Raw genomic sequence first — 17,287 nt, 5'->3', positions numbered from 1 at the left:
GGTCTCCTTTGTATTTTGTGTGTGAGGTTTCTGAGGGGTAGGGATGGGGGTGGTGAAGAAGAGGATAAACACCATGACCAGTCTAAGGAAGCAAGAAATTTTGACAGTCTTTTGAGTCTCAAAGTCAGTTTCGCAGACTTCAAAATCAAAATCATGTCGAAAAATGGTTTTAAAAAAATGCAGGATTCTGGGTCCTATTCCATAGCTCCAGAATTTCAATCTTTGGGGGCCGGGGGCTTGGAACCTGCATTTTGGCAAACATCTCTATCTCTATTGCATGCTAAGTTTGCAGATCACAGACTCAACTACGGTAGCGACGGTGGGACTCATGGGGCGGGAGAACCCAGAGCTTCCAACAGGACTGGTCCAGCATCTGTCAACCACTCTTCTAACCACTAGCCCCACTGCAGGTTGCATCCGCTCGAACTCCACACACCATCACTCCCCACCCCTGCCACATCCCAGCTCTCCACGCCCCTTCCCCAGCTCTACAGCTGGTGGATTTGACACTAGACGCTATCCTCTGCGCCGCGGCCCCACGTGCACGCCCTCGCGTGCTCTGCCCCGGAAGTGCTCGCGCAGGGCTGGAAGTGCGCAGAAGTGGCGGCGCCCCAGAGGGACCCCTGGGGTAGGGAGCCCCCCCCCCCTTTGTGGAGTAGGAAATGAGTGGCTTTGAGTCGGAAGGCAGAGAAATGGAAGGGGGCGAACCGGACGGAGCAGGAGAAGCAGGGAAAGAGTGGCCAAGCGCGGGCGGAGGACGGAGAAGGGGGCGGCGCGGGCCGGAACCTCGAGGTATGTGCGGGAAGGGGCTCTTCCCTGGGTGGGGAGGGAACCCAGCGCGCGATGCTTGCGAGAGTGGGGGAGACCTGCAACCCAGAAAGTAGCGGGAACGTCAGAGAGGGGACTTAAAGGAAGGTAGGACTGTGAGGTTCTTTCGAGGGGACGTTTTAAGTCGCGGAGGGCGAGGCTGCTGGGAGCGGTAATTGGGAGGGTAGCTGGAAGGAAGAGACTGCAGCTTCTTTTGTGGGCGGAGTGAGAGACCCGAGAAGAGTGGGGTGGAATCGGGTCCTGCAGGAGCGAAGTACTTAAGGGTTGAGGGAAGTAGGGAACGGTTTGGAAGATTAGGGTGGTAAAGGAATAATATTTCACGAGTAAACTTTGGGAGGAGTAAACAGTTTGGAAAGACTGTTTCGGGACTGGTGGGGGGTGGAGGAAGGCAGTTTAAAGAGTGGTTTCCTTGGAAGATAGGAGAAAGAGTTAAACAGCTTGGTGAGATGTCCGAGAGAAAGTGTGTATGGGGAGGGGTGCGTAATTTGGAGGAGGGATGGGGAAGAGAGGCGAAGTCGATAGAGGTGTCCCAGAAAGTGGGCGGGGCTAGAAGTAGGAAATGTTTGTAGCTCAAATTCAAGCGAGAGGAGGAGGGGCTCAGGGGAGAGGGTGGAAAAAGATGGGGCTGGTGGGAGGGAAATCGAGTATAGAGGAAGACCTCAAGCAGAGCTATAAAAGAAGAGGCTTTGGTGCTCAGGGCAGTAAGAGAAGGAAGAGTAGATGGGGCTTCAGAGTAGCAGAAGATGGAGAAAACTGGAGTAACTCAGATCGACTGAAGCCATTTTTTCTACCCCTTGTCTGCAAATACCAGTAATTGATTCCCTCCATCGTGGGAATCTTAAGATGCGGTGGCCCAAAAGTTCATTTGGTTTTTTCTGCAAGATTGATCTAGTAGTTCTTAGTTGTATTTAACTTCATTGGAAACAATTTTGTAAGATTATATTGTGATAGCTGTCACATTAGCATGCATTAAAAAAAAAAACTTACCAAAATTGGTGAATTTTTGTGTAGCCATTTTAATACTGAAGATGGAAGAAAAAAAGCAACATTTTCCACATATTATGCTTTATTATTTCAAGAAAGGAAAAAATGCAACTGAAACACAAAAGAAGATTTGTACAGTGTATGGAGAAGGTGCTGTGACTGATCGAACGTGTCAGAAGTGGTTTGCGAAGTTTCGTGCTGGAGATTTCTCGCTGGACCATGCCCCGCGGTTGGGTAGACCAGTTGAAGTTGACAGCAGTCAAATAGAGACATTAATTGAGAACAATCAACGTTATACCACAAGGGAGATAGCCGACATACTGAAAGTGTCTAAATCAAGTGTTGAAAACCATCTGCACCAGCTTGGTTATGTTAATCGCTTTGGTGTTTGGGTCCCACGTACCTTAAGTGAAAAAAACCTTCTTGACCGTATTTCTGCGTGTGATTCTCTACTTAAACGTAATGAAAACGTTCCATTTTTAAAACAAATTGTGACAGGCGATGAAAAGTGGATACTGTACAATAATGTGGAACAGAAGGGATCATGGGACGAGCAAAATGAACAACCACCACCTACACCAAAGGCCAGTCTTCATCCAAAGAAGGTGATGTTGTGTATATGGTGGGATTGGAAGGGAGTCCTCTATTATGAGCTCCTTCCAGAAAACCAAACGATTAATTCCAACAAGTACTGCTCCCAGTTAGACCAATTGAAAGCAGCACTCAATGAAAAGCGTCCGGAATTAGTCAACAGAGAGCGCATAATCTTCCATCAGGATAATGCAAGGCCACATGTTTCTTTGATGACCAGGCAAAAACTGTTACAGCTTGGCTGGGAAGTTCTGATTCATCCGCCACATTCGCCAGACATTGCACCTTCGGATTTCCATTTGTTTCGTTCTTTACAGAATTCTCTTAATGGAAAAAGTTTCAATTCCCTGGAAGACTGTAAAAGGCACCTGGACCAGTTCTTTGCTCAAAAAGACAAAAAGTTTTGGGAAGATGGGATTATGAAGTTGCCTGAAAAATGGCAAAAGGTAGTAGAACAAAACGGTGAATACGTTCAATAAAGTTCTTGGTGAAAATGGAAAATGTGTCTTTTATTTTTACTTTAAAACTGAAGGAACTTTTTGGCTAACTCAATATTACCCACTTTATAGATAGGTAAACTAAGCTCAGAGGAGTGAAGTAATTTGGCCAAGGTCATGTGACTAATTGTGGTGGAGTCAGTTGTATCTGACACTCTGAGAATAAAGCCCAAGTTCTTTAGACAAAGAACTACCATAGCCTCTCTGATATAAGTCCTGCCTGCCTTCCTAATCACCTCCAACACAAGTTTATCCCTACGTCAGGGCCTTTGCACCTGCTATTTTTCCTCCAAAACATCTCTTCACTGGGCTAACTGCTTATTACCCTTCAGGTCTCAGTTCAAATACAAGAATTCCCTGATAACACAATGACTTTTTGTCTCTTTAACCGATTTTAGTTTACATATTGTATTTTTTGTTTGTATACTGTCTAATATCTGTTCCCACTACTCCCCCACCCCCTTATGAGGACAGGGGCTTTGCCTGTTTTGTTCACTGCTGTACGGCTAGTACTGGCACATAGTAGGTTCTCCATAAGTATTTGCTGGATGAATGAATGAATGAATGACTTTACAGGAAGGTAAAACAGTTAAAAACAATGTAACTTCTCTGAGTATCTTGAAATAACAATTCTTGCATGGTGAGCTTACAAAGATTAGAAGAAATAAAAGAAGTCACAAGGCCTAGAGCCACAAGATATATTTTTAAAGAAATGAGAGTTTCGATTCTCCCACCACCCACACATTGGACCTCAGGGCATTTGCAGACCTCTGCACTCTGAAAGCCCTTTGTCTCCAGAGAAGGAAGAACCCTGGCAAGAGGGGTGAGCAATCCACCAGCACCACTATTTGGGTAATAACTGGGGCTTTTCTTCCCAGGCTTGTTCTGCTGGTCCCCATGCCCCTTCCTGCAGGCAAAAATCTCTATTTAACCAGGAACTGAAACTCTGGAGACCCTACAGGACAACCATGAATTGAATAATGTGTGTCAGGCAGAGAGAGGGACACTTAATGAGGGAGGCTGGGTTCTTGTGATCTAAGAAATCAAGGAAACTGTTTTCTTCATTTCTCTTCCCTTTGTGGGAGCAGTACAGAGTAGGATGGGGGCTTGAGTAAAGAGAATTGAATTAATCATCTCATTTCCTAGCCCACTCTTAGTTGGTTTGTGCAAGGCTTTTCTCTGGTTTTGTTAATTCACTCTTACATTCATTTCTTGTCATCGCTCTCCTCCACTCCCATTACTCTCCTTCCCCATTCCATTTATAATAAATACCCTGAATTTGTACATAGCTTTGTCAAGTGTGTAGTGTTGTCTTATGTGACTGTGAATTTAATTTTTTAATTAAAAAGGATCTACTATAGGTCACATTGTGTTTCTTACTGTAGTAACCAGTCTCTAAGATGGCCCCCAGTGAGCTCTCCCAGTATTCATATCTTTGAGCAGTCCCTGAATAGAGCTGAATAGTTGCTGAATTGCACTGAATAGAGCTGACCCTACTCAACAAATAGGCTATTGGTAAGGATAGCAGTGTGCAGATTCCAAGGCTAGGGGATGGACAACATTGCAGTATCCTCTTTGCTGTCCTTGATTACCCACTCTAGGGGAAGCCGGCTGCCATGCTGTGAGGATGCTCAAGCAGCCCTATGGAGTGGTCTAAGAAGAACTGAGGCCTCCTGCCAACAGTTCCGACTTGCGAGCCATGTAAGTGAACCATTTTGAGTGATTCTCCCACCCCAGTAAAACCTTCTGATGATTGCAGCCCCAGTGACATCTTAACTGCAACTTCGTGACAGAGCCCAAGCCAGAAACACTCAGTCAAGCCGTTCCCAAACCCTTGACCCACAGGAGTCGAGGGAGAGAATATGTTTACTCATTTTCATATGTCACAACATATTCTTTTTTCCTCCACCATTTAAAAATGTAAATCATTCTCAGCTTGAGCCAAGTTGTACAAAAACAGGTGACATGTCACATTTGGCCCACAGGCCTTTGTTTGTTGCTGCTGCTGCTAAGTCGCTTCAATCGTGTCTGACTCTGTGCGACCCCATAGATGGAAGCCCACCAGGATCCCCCATCCCTGGGATTCTCCAGGCAAGAACACTGGAGTGGGTTGCCATTTCCTTCTCCAATGCATGCAAGTGAAAAGTGAGAGCGAAGCCGCTCAGTTGTATCTGACTTTTAGCGACCCCATGGACTGCAGCCTATCAAGCTCCTCTCTCCATGGAATGTTCCAGGCAAGAATACTGGAGTGGGGTGGCATTGCCTTCTCTGGATTTGTTTGTTGAGCCTCAGTCTATTTCATTGTTTTGCATTGCTGCATAATTGTTCTATAAGATGCCTTCATCTTATTTTGTGTCTCGGCTCCCAGTGAGGGGCATTTATCTCCTTCCCTGGTGGCTCAGACAGTAAAGAATCTGCCTGCAGTGCAGGAGACCCAGATTTGATCCCTGGGTTGGGAAAATCCTCTGGAGAAAGGAATGGCAACCCATTCCAGTATTCTTGCCTGGAGAATTCCATGGACAGAGAAGCCATGGGGTCGCAAAGAGTTGGATACGACTGAGCCACTAACACTACACTACTTAGCTTCCACAGACAGCAACTGCAGTGAACATCCTTGGCTGGTGGGAAGGTCCCTGGGATAATTGTCCAGAAGTGGAATTGCTGAGTTTCATGGTCTTAGTCTGCATTCTGCAGTGGTATACAAAGTCCCATTTCCCTGTGCCCTAGCGACACTTGGTTTTATCCAACTTCTTAATGTTTGCTACTCTGTGACTTGGTTTCTCTTTGTTTGGCTTGCATTTCCCTGATAACTAATGAGTTTGAACATCTGTTTGTCTAGTGGCACACATTTAGATTTCCTCTCTAAATTGCCTAGTCATGTTTTCACCCATTCTTCTATAAGATATTTCTGATTTTTTCTTATTGGGAAGACTTCTGTGTCCTAGGCCTCAGTTTCCCCCATGTGTACCACAGTTACCTACAGGGGTCTCCTGAGATGCCATCCTTGTTTCTGCTACAGCCATGTTTCAAATCATTAGAATGTGACTTGGGGTTGAGTTTTTACACATGTTATTTAGGAAACTTAGGGGACTTCCCCGGTGGCCCAGTGGTTAAAACTGCGCACGGACCCAAGTTCGACCCCTGGTCAGGGAACTAGATCCATAATGCCACAACTGAGAACCTACATGCTGCAACTAAGACCTGGTGCAAAAAAAAAAATGCGCGCAAGAGAAACTAAGGATTTACTTGTGGATGATAGCTGAGACTTCTGGGTTCAGAGAGGTTGATGACCAGCCTAGAGCCACCCAGAGAATCATAGGGTTAAGCAGATGCCTGAATTGAGTTCCATTAGGAAGAGTTGGGGCTGCAGATCAAAATATGGCAGCAAATAGCACTTCTCTTGGGTCAAGTTAGAAATGACGTTTCTAAATGGTAAGAGGAGACAAGGCCTTGGAGTGTATGGGGCCTTCTTTTCCAAGTTGGTGGAAGTGAAACTAGTTGTGAACTTTTCTTAGGGGCAGTTTGACAATTACGAGCCAAAAGCCTAAAACACCTGCACACCCTTTGGCTCAGCAAATTCCCTAGGAATTTATCCTGAAGCAGTAATTGGTCAAAGACAAGGAAGAACGTGTTTGGTCATGAGGAAACAAAGATCATACCTAAGGATCCCATTTCAGGAAATGGAATACTACATATGCATATGCTATCTTAAGAAAGATGTTCTAGGTAATTTCCTGGTGGTTTAGTGGTTAGGACTCTCTTTTCACTGCTGAAGGCCTGGGTTCGATCCCTGGTCAGGAAACTAAGATCCCAAAAGCCATGCATGGTGAGGCCAAAAAAAAGAAGAAAGATGTTCTATAGAAAGATTTCTAATGCCATGGAAAGATGTTAATTCAGTTAAGGTGAGGGGTGAAATCCATTATAAAATAGTGAATACAGAATGATTTCACTTTTGTAGGGAAAAAATAAGTATGAAGGAAATCACTGGGAAAATGCAATGATGTATTAAGTGCTTGCTAGGGCCATGCACATGTTTTTAGTTCTTTTTATTAGCCTCATTTAATTGTCACACAACTCTTTGAGTAGGTACCGTTATTATTCCCATATCATAGGTGAAGAAACTGAGGTCAGAGATATGAAATGAGCTGCCAGAAGTCGCACAGGTGGTGAGTGAAGAAGCCAGGATTTGAATCCAGGTGCTGAGTTTTTTCTACACTTAGTATTTTAATATTTTTAAAAGCCCTTCTTGTAGTAGTCAGTGCCTTTGAAAGTATGAAGTGGGGCAGGGGTCGAGGGGAGTTATGGGGGAATGTGTTGTGTGGAGAAAAATCAGGAGTGGGATGGAGCTTGGCTCATCTCAAACCCTGTTCTTGCCCCAGACCCTCTCTCTTCATTCTCAAAAATATCAAGGAACTCAAAGGTTCTATATCTGCTGTGTGACCTTGGACTTGTTCCTCACCCGTTTGGAGCCCTTTTCCAGATATGTCACATGGACTGGATTTCTGGAGAAGCCTCCCTGTAGTCTTCCCATTGCCCCCCTCCCCAGCACCCTGAGTAAAAAGTAGGGAGGGACAGCCTTGCTTAGTTGGTCTGGGAAGGAAAGGAGAGAAAAGGACTGGGAGGAGCCGAGGGGCGGAGAGGAGGAAGCTGGCATGGGGAACAGGCAGGGTGATGTGGAGGCATGGCAGGGAGGGACAGGTCTAGGGAGGCGTCCCCTCCCTAGATCTCGTCTCCTCTGGGGCTTTGAGGAGTGACATACTGGTTTCTGAATGTAACTCTGGGGAAGTCTGCTGCTGCAAGCACTAGACAGGGAATTCAAAGACCTGGTTCTGCTCACATCTCACCACTGGTTACCTGTGTCCTAGTCAGTTCTTTCTTTGAGCCTTGGCTTTCTTGAAAGCCTGACTGTTTTCAGGGCTAATCCATACTGTAACACGCGTATATAAAACTTTGGTCCTTTTTATAGTTGAACAATATTTCATTGGATATACCACATTTTGTTTATTCATTCATCAGTTGATGGACATTTGTATTTTTCTTCTACTTTGTTCTTTTGGCCGTGTAGCATGTGGGATCTTAGTTCCCTGACCAGGGATCAAACCCGAATCCCCTGCAGTGGAAGTGTAGAGTCTTAACCACTGAACTACCAGGGAAGTCCCTTACATTTTCATTTATTTTCGGTATATACTTAGGAGTAGAGTTGTTGAGTTAAATAGAAATTATGTTTAACATTTTGAGGCAATACCTGTTATTATATAGTCCAAGAGCTAAGAATGGTTTTTATATTCTTAAATAGTAGGGAGAAATCAAAAGAAGAATAATATTTTATAATGTGAAAATTATACAGAAGTCGAATTTCAGTGTCCACAAAGAAAATTTCATGGGACAGCTGCTTTCATTCATTTATGTATTGTCTGTGGTGCCTTTGTACTGCAAAGGCAGGGTTGAGTGCTGTGACAGACCTGCCAAGCTCAAGTGTTTAATTAGCCCAAAGACCTAATAAAAACCTAGTCTTTATAGAAAATGTTTGTCTACCCCTGAACTTTGTGTGTTATTATCAATTACTCTTTGGTGGAGGCAGCTTGGTATGTACTGCCTTGATAGGAACAGAACTCAGGTGGCCGAGTCCTGGCCTAAGAATGTAAAGGGATGAGAGCTCATATCCAGACCCATTTTCTGGATTAAGAAACTGAGTCGTGCAGGAGGGCTCAGGCTCATGCAAGCTGAGGGGGAAGTGAGGACCTTGATTTTTTCTACTCCTTGGCAGCCTCCTCCCCTCCAGCTAAGAAGACCCATTTGTGAATAATTCATGGCTGGTGTTTGCAGAGCACTCCATCTTGCCAGAGCACTTTGATCACCATTAATTAGAACCTGGCTCTGGCTGTCACCTAATAAAACAAAAACATAAGTGGCTTTGATATCTCCATTCCTAAAACCAGAAACTTCCATCTCAGTTGTGAGGCTTGGTATCTGCAGATTCCTTTTCTCTGCCCATTACCCCATTACCTCTCAAAGACCTACTGTTTTGGCCTGAAAGTCAGGTTTCCTGAAGGAAGGAGGGCAGTCCCAGGGTTGGAGCCCAGTCCTTGTGGCAGGGTGTCTTCCGAGAAGTCACATCCCCTCTCTGCCCCTCAGTCGTTGTTGGAAAGATGAGAGTAGTGATGCCCATCTCTGGGGTTGTTTCTGTTTGTAGAAGTGTTCTGAAAGTAACCCTCCTATACTGCTGGTGGGAAGATAAAATGGAACAGCCACTGAGGGACTCTCCCAGTCCCTCAAATGACTCGATGTAGAGTTACCATGTGACCCAGCAACTCCATTCTCATGTACATACCCCAGAGAAAGGAAAATGTGTCCTTACAAAATCTGTACACAAACATTCCTAGAAGCATTATTCAAAACAGCCAAAATATACTGTGCAGCACAGAGAATTATGCCCATTATCTTGAAATAACCTGTAATGGCAAAAATATTGAATCGCTATGTTGTACATCTAAAACTAACACAATACTGTAAATCAAATATACTTTATTTAAAAGAAAAAGAAAAAAGACAAAGATTGAGACTGTATTTCAGTTTAAAGGAGGCTAAAGTGATAGGACTGCTACTTGCAATACAGGATCCTGGTTTAGATCCTGGATTGGGGAAAAAAAATTATACACATAGACACAGACACAGCTGGTTGCTAAGTTTAAATATGGACGATAAATTAGATGATAGTATTGCTACAATGCTAAATATCCTGAGTTTGCTCTTTGTACTGTGGTTATGAATGGATATGTCTTTGTTTTTAGAAAATACATACTGAAGCATTGAGGGGTTAAAGACCATGATGTCTCCAATTTAATGTCAGATTGTTCAGAAAAATGTATACACACATATAAATAATTATGTGAAGAGAGAAAATGAGAAAACAAGTGGTAAACAACTGATTGATATAGAGTGTCTCATACTAGTCTTTCAACCTTTCTGTAAGTTTGAAGTCACAGCTGTCCCTTGGTATTCACAGGGGATTGGTCCCAGTATCACCTCCTGCCTTCCCCGCCACTGTGGATACCAAAATATGTTCAAGTCCCTTATAGAAAATGGCACAGTATTTGCATATAACACCATACTCACATCCTCCTATATGCTTTAAGTCATTTCTAGGTTACCTATCATACCTAATACAATGTAAGTGCCATTTAAGTAGTTGCTGAGCACATGGCAAATTCAAGTTTTGCTTTTGGAACTTTCTGGACTTTTTTTCCCCCAAATATTCTCAATCCGTGGTTGGTTGAATCCTTCATTAGGGAACCCATGGATATAGAGGGGTGACTATATATCAAAATTACAAATTACAAAAAAAAAAAAAAATGGGAAGGGGAAGACAGCCACATCTAACAAGTACTCATTTTTCAAATAGCCTTTGAAAAAGTAATAAAGTAGTGGTACAGTTTCCAGAAAGTGAAAGAAAATAGAAGGAAATATTCCAAGTGTCAGCTGTGCCCTGTAGGGACATGCAAGACTTCAGGCCCTAGGTATCTTGGATTGGAATCCAGGCTCCGCTGTTCACCAGAGCTGACAGCCTAGGTGAGTGACTTACATTCTCTGTGCTCCTGTCTGCCCCTCCCCTGTGCAGTGGAGCGAGCACATCTGGCTCATGGAGTTACCGCGAGAGTCATGGGAGTATGAAGCATTTGTGACAGTGTGGGCCACACACTGAGGCTCTTGTAAATATCAGCCATAATACCCGGTTGGTGGGATTAGGAGTGAAAAAGTCTGTGTATTTGGCTTTTGTTCTGTTTTGTTTTTATTGACATTAACATTATATTACTTCAAGCTATACAACATAATGATTTGCTGTTTGTATATATACAACTATATATATATTGTTATATTGTATATATTGGGCTTCCCTTGTGGCTCAGCTGGTAAAGCAATGCCTGCAATGCGGGAGACCTGGGTTGGGAAGATCCCCTAGAGAAGGGAAAGGCTACCCACTCCACTGTTCTGGCCTGGAGCATTCCATGTACTGTATAGTCCTTGGGGTCCAAAGAGTCAGACACGACTGAGTGACTTTCACTTTCATACATTGTTAAATGATCATTACAATATGTCTAGCTGATAGTCATCACCACATGTGGTGGTGGTGGTTTAGTTGCTACACATAGTTACACATTTTTTTCTTGAGAAGTTTTAAGATCTATTCTTAGCAATGTTCAGATATGCACTATAGTAAAATTAGCTGTAGTCCCCATGTTGTATATTACATTCCATGAGTTATTTATCACTGCAAGTTTGCTCCTTTTGACCCCTTTCACCCATTTTACCCACCCCCCCCACCTCTGGCAATCATCTGGCTGTTCTCTGTATCTGTGAATTTGGGTTTTTTGTTTTGATTTTAGATTTCACATTTAAGTGAGCACACATGTTATTTGTCTATGTCGGACTTACTTCACTTAGTGTAATGCTCTCGGTCTGTGCATTTTTAAAACTGTCAAGTCAACACACAGTAATTTTGTAATCAGAGCAGAAACAAAACATCAAATAAAAATGTCATTCACATTGTTTTTTAGGGGATCAGGGGAGACTCCTTTCCGACGGCTCAGCGTTTCCCTCATGGACGTCCGTTTATCTCTCCTGCCCCCATCCTCCTCCTCAGCCCCCTCCCTTCTGCCCACCAGATTGCATTCCTTACTTCTTTGCCCAAAGAACTATAATGAAACTCTTACTCTGTAACTGACATTTCATGGTTCCCAATATGAAATCATGCTCCTACATGGTCTGGTTTCCATCTCCTTCTCAGCCTTGGGAAGCCGAGGCAGGAGTCAGCAGAGCCCAGGATGAACCCTGTGTTCTAAGGATGAGATGAGCTCTAGTTGTTGACTGTTCACTCTGTGAGCATCAGGTACACTGGCCTGTGCTCAGCCCCTTCCCTGCATTCCCTTGATTGATCTTCACAACAACCCTATGAGGAAACTGAAGCTCGGGGAGGTGGAGTAAGGTGGAGTAAGTCACCCAAAGGCCTCTCCAGATGGTTGCTGGAGCTGGCATTTGAATCCACTCTGATCTGGCCTTAAAACTGGGAGGCAACACTCCTACTTCCTCAACTGACAAGTATATTCTGAACTCCCCACACCAGGCATCAATGCTCTAGTGCTAGTTTTATATCAAAACTAGCCACACTCAGCCCTCCCATCTCCATACCCTTTAAATACGACTTTGCTGCTCTTCCATCTAAAAGGTAGAGTCTAGTTTCCCAGGCCTTGAATAGGGACCAGTCTTGCTTTGGCCAATAGAGTGCTGCAGAAGTGATGGTGGATCACGCTCAGGCCCCAAGAAGCCTTACATGCATGACAGCAAGCCCAGGCTAGACTGCTGGATGATCATGGCCCAGTCATCCCTGCTGCCCAGACAGAAGCCAGCCAACTCCAGACATGAATGAGACTGCCCTAGCCCCGCCAGCCACCTGCTGACCTGCCAGCTGACTGACTGCAGATACATGAATGAGCCCAGGTGAGATAAGCCAAGCCTGCTCAGAGCAGCAGAAACATCCATCTGGCCCACAGAACCACGAGCAATTGTTTTAAAGCCACTGAGTTTCATGATGGTTTACTATACAATAACAGTTAACTAATACAGCCCTTTAAAGAGGAAATGAAGTGGGAGGCTGTTGAGTTGACGCCAGTATCCTAGAGGAAAGAATCCTGATTTAGCAAACATCTATTTAATATTTACTGTGTGCTAAGCATTTTTAAAATTATTTATTTACTTATTTTTGGCTGTGCTTGGTCTTCATTGCTGCGCACAGACTTCCTGTAGTTATGGCGAGTGGAGGCTACTCTTTGTTGCAGAGCGCAGGCTCAGTAGTTGTGGTGCATAGGCTTAATTGCATCGTGGCATGTGGGATCTTCTCGGACCAGGGATCAAACCCATGTCCTCTGCATTGGCAGGCAGATTCTTAACCACTGGACTACGAGGGAAGTCCCTGTGTCTGGATGCTTTCACTCAACATTATGTCCATGAGATTCATCCATGTTGACCGTGTCATTCCAGCCCATTCATTCCCATCACTGTTTAGTGTTCTGCTGGGTGAGCGTATCAGTTGATTTGTCTGTTCTACTATTGATGCCCTTGAAGAGTATGCATTCTTGGCAGTGGTGCAATCAATGAAAGAAACAGTGGACAGCAGACGCTTTTTCAGTGTTATTATCTACCCACCTGGGGGGTGAAACATTGCCTTGATATGTGCAAGACTCAGAATAGGGAGAATTTGGATGAGAGATGAGAACATGACCGGGTAGGCAGGTGCTTTCCCAAGTTTTCAGAGCTCCTTGGGATTGATTACCTTTATCCTACTGTTACCTTACAGAAAATACCTGTTCGTTGTCTCCCTCCCCACTAGGTGGTAGAGCTGAGTAAGTCTTGTTCATTGCTAAGTCTTGTCTGACTGCACACCAGGCTCCTCTGCAGTTATCGACAGTATCTCCCGGAGTTTGCTCAAATTTGTGTCCATTGAGTTGGTGATGCTGTCAAACCGTCTCTCTTTTTGCCTTCAATCTTTCCCAGCATCAGGGTCTTTTCCAGTGAGTTGGCTCTTTGTGTCAGGTGGCCAAAGTATTAGAGCTTCAGCTTCAGCATCAGTCCTTCCAATGAATATTCAGGGTTGATTTCTTTTAGGATTGATTGGATCTCCTTGCTGTCCAAGGGACTCTCAAGAGTCTTCTCCAGCATCACAATTCAAAAGCATCAATTCTTTGGTGCTCAGCTTTCTTTATGATACAACTTTCACATATGAAAATGACTACTATAAAAACCATACTTTGACTATACCAACCTTTGTTGGCAAAGTGATGTCTCTGCTTTTTAATATGCTATCTACGTTTGTCATCGCTTTCCTTCTGAGGAGTAAGTGTTTTTTAATTTCATGGCTGTAGTTACTGTCTGCAGTGATTGGAGCCCAAGAAAAGAAAATTTATCACTGCTTCAACTTTTTCCCCTTGTATATGCTGTGAAGTGATGGGACCAGATGCCATGATCTTAGTTTCTTGAATATTGAGTTTTAAGCCGGCTTTTTCACTCTCCTCTTTCACCCTCATCAAGAGGCTCTTTAGTTCCTCTTCCTTTTCTGCCATCAGAGTAGCATCATCTGTATATCTGAGATTGTTGATATTCCTCCTGGTAATCGTGATTCCAGCTTGTGATTCATCCAGCCCAGCATTTCACATGGTGTACTCTGCATAGAAGTTAAATAAGCAGGGTGACAATATACAGCTTTGTCATACTCTTTTCCCAACTTGGAACCAGTCAGTTCTTCCATGTCTCGTTCTTACTGTCGCTTCTTGACCTGCATAGAGGTGTCTCAGGAGACAGGTAAGATGGTCTGGTACTCCCATCTCCTGAAGAATCTTCCACAGTTTGTTGTGATTCACACAGTCAAAGGCTTGAGCATAGTCAGTGAAGCAGAAGTAGATGTTTTTCTGGAACTCCCTTGCTTTCTCCATGATCCAACAAATGTTGGCAATTTGAGGCTTATGTCTAAGCCTCAAATCCCCATCCCTGTGCTAAGCTTGAGGCTGGCACACAATGGGCCCTGAGGAAATGCTTGCTGAACTGGTTGAGATTTAGGTCAGTTCAGGAGAGACCTTCACTGCCAGGCTAAAGAGTTTAGACTCAATACTCAAAGGCAGTGGGAACCATTGCAGGTGCCTGAGCATGAGGAGGTTCTAATCTATAGATTGTCTTAGAAAAATTACCTGAGCAGCATCAGTGAGGAGGAGAGTGTTTTAGAGAGAGGGAAACTTCACATGGGGCAGGGTTGGGGGAGATGGTTATAGAAAGGACCGTTAAGAAGCTTTTGTAGAAAGTAGTAATGACCTGAATTAAGGTCGTGGAGCAGGAAACAGAAAGGAAAAAAACAATTTGGGCCACATTTCTCTTTTCAAAAGATGAACTCTGATCTCATTTTTATAAAACTATGTATTATTTGTGTGTCTTATAGTATATGCAAAGGGTGTTATAAATCACTAGGCTCAACACTAGCCAACTGGAGAGGCTTCTGGGGAAATGGCATTGTGTGTGTGTTTTAACAAAGTCATGAATTATTTTTTATCCTCACAAAAAACCCTATGAGGTAGGATGTTATTAGCTCCACTTTACAGATGGAGAAACTGAAGCTCAGAGGGAGTTTGAATCACGTGCTCAAGGTTACACAACCAGTACTTTTCCCACTCCAGGAGACCTTCCCCAGGGACACACTGAAGGAATAATCAAGGCACCTTCATCATTAATTGGATGGGGGATGGGAGGAGGGGACAAAGAGGAAGGGATTAAAAATGAGTAGTATGTTTTGAGACTGATCAAGTGAAAAATAATCAGCAAGTCAGGAGAGACTGCTGGGTTACTGTGGGAAGATTTAGGCCAAAGAAATGAATATCTAACGATGGAATTTGGTGCATCAGATCAGGGCTTAGAGGAAAGTCCATTAAGTACATTCCTTGCTCGCTGGCCCTGCCACTGAGCACCTGAAGCCCCTTAGCAACTGGACATTTTACAGAGAAAAAAATTTCAGCCCCACACTTCCAGGCAAATGGTGTGTTCTTCTGAGTGCTTGGATCCTTTGCATCAGCAGCTTGTACTTTTCTGTGGCTCCATGTGGCCTGATTGACTGACCAGTTTTAAAAGGCCTGCTGATGAATTTGAGATCTCAGGCTTTCATCCTCTTTGATCAGCAAAGACGAAAAGGCCTTGGCATGAACATGAGGCTGTTATTCATCGAGAAGACATTATGAACCTCAAGAACGCAAGCCCAGCAGGCAGGCAAGGCCATCCAGCTCACTAGGCACACTGTGTCCTCATAGGTCCATCCAGCATGATTCATTACTAAATCTGCAGCAGGCAGGAGGCAAAAGAGAATTTCATGTAAACTGTGTGGGAGAAGCACTTTGAATGCAACTTAAAGTTCTTAGAGCTCCAGAGCTTGAAATGCTTGTGACATTTCAAGTTGAGGTTATTCCTCCCTTACCCTTCACCAGGACCATCCCCGGGGAGAGAGAAGACACAAAGGGAGAAAAGTTGTGTGGTCATGAGCTGTATTAGGGTTCTCTAGAGAAACAGAACCAATAGGATGGATATAGGCACATAGAACAAGACTTACTGTGAGGGATTGGCTCATATAATTATGGAGATTGAGAAGTCAGCTCAGGAAAGCTGGAGATGTAGTACCAGTCCAAACCCAGAGGCCTGGTGGAGGAGGGGGGGTATTGGTAGAAGTCTTAGTCCAAGTCCAAAGGCTGAGAACCAGGAGTGCAGGTGTTCCTAGGCAGGAGAAGATGGATGTCCCAGCTCAAGCAGAAAGCAAATTCACTTTTTTTCTGCCTTTTTATTCTATTTAGGCCCTCAATGGATTTGATAATGTCCACCAGTATTGGTGAAGGCAGTCTTTTTCACTCATTCTGGTATAAATACTAATCTATTCCAGAAACACTTAGATGTAATGTTTTACCAGCTATCTGGGCATCCCTTAGCTCAGGCATGTTGACACAAAATTAACCTACACTAAGGTATAGGTTTGGAAATCTGTGACACTGAAGATGCCGTATGTTCAGGCCCTAATGTATGTTTTCAGTTAAATATATCATGGGGGAAAGAAAAGGCCAGCTTGTGGGCAAAGGATCTAAAGAATTCACAAAAAGAAATTAAAATTGTATGTAACTATATTACAGGCTCACCATGTTGCACAACAGCAGAGGGCAGTACTCCCATTGAATTCTGTTCAGAGAGGTGCACATTGTAGTGGTCTGTGAGAGAGGATACTCAGCCTCTCCCAAAGGAAGAGATGTACTCAGTCGTGTCCAGCTCTTTGAGACCCAATGGGCTGAGGCCACCGGGCTCCTCTGTCCGTGGGATTATCCAGGCAAGAATACTGGAGTGGGTTGCCATTTCCTCCTCCAGGGGAACTTCCTGACCCAGGGATCGAACCAGCTGTCTCCTGTGTCTCCTGCATTGGCAGGCAGATCTTCACCATTAAGCCACCTGGGAAGAAGTGCTAATTGAAACAATAAGGTGATGTTTTTCATGTATTGAATTGGCACAGCTCAAAGTATTGCTAAGATCCTGTGTTGCTGGGAGTGAAATTTGGTAACGCCTCTGTGGAGGGTGAAGTGAATACTATGGATTGGCTCTCTCCACCTGGGTCATTCACCCTCTTCTAGTTGTTGATGTAGGAAAGCTAAATCCTACACTTCCCAGACTTCCCTGCCCATAGGGTTCCACCTGCAATGACTGAGAATTCCTGTTGCCCCTTGTCAGCAGTTGGTGTTACAGCATTCTGGATTTTGGCCATTCTAATAGGTGTGTATTTCATTGTTTTAACTTGAGTTTCCCTCATGACATATGATATGGAGCAT

The 17,287-nt window shown here is 44.1% G+C and overlaps 1 protein-coding gene across 9 annotated transcripts in view; it reads left to right on the top strand.

The window, feature by feature from the left end:
• The window catches only part of CDH3 (cadherin 3), a 106,292-nt gene that overhangs the window by 8,855 nt on the left and 80,150 nt on the right, over positions 1-17,287 (top strand). For 2 of the 9 annotated variants that reach the window (XM_081512817.1, XM_081512827.1), the window contains exons 1-2: positions 573-792; positions 4,502-4,601. The exons of 1 other annotated variant lie outside the window; for it this stretch is intronic. The gene's annotated coding sequence lies outside the window, so the exon portion shown is untranslated. Of the gene's footprint in view, positions 1-572; positions 916-4,501; positions 4,602-7,012; positions 7,097-11,455; positions 12,396-17,287 lie in introns of those variants that run through there. 6 more of the 9 variants (XM_081512818.1, XM_081512828.1, XM_081512822.1 and 3 more) reach the window with 5 other exon arrangements.

This window comes from Giraffa tippelskirchi, chromosome 7, assembly GCF_054371585.1.
Source record: "Giraffa tippelskirchi isolate mGirTip1 chromosome 7, T2T-mGirTip1v1.2.pri, whole genome shotgun sequence".
Classification (NCBI taxonomy): Eukaryota; Metazoa; Chordata; class Mammalia; order Artiodactyla; family Giraffidae; genus Giraffa; species Giraffa tippelskirchi.
Note: the sequence above shows the minus strand (reverse complement) of the source record. Positions and strands in the feature narration are given on the sequence as shown.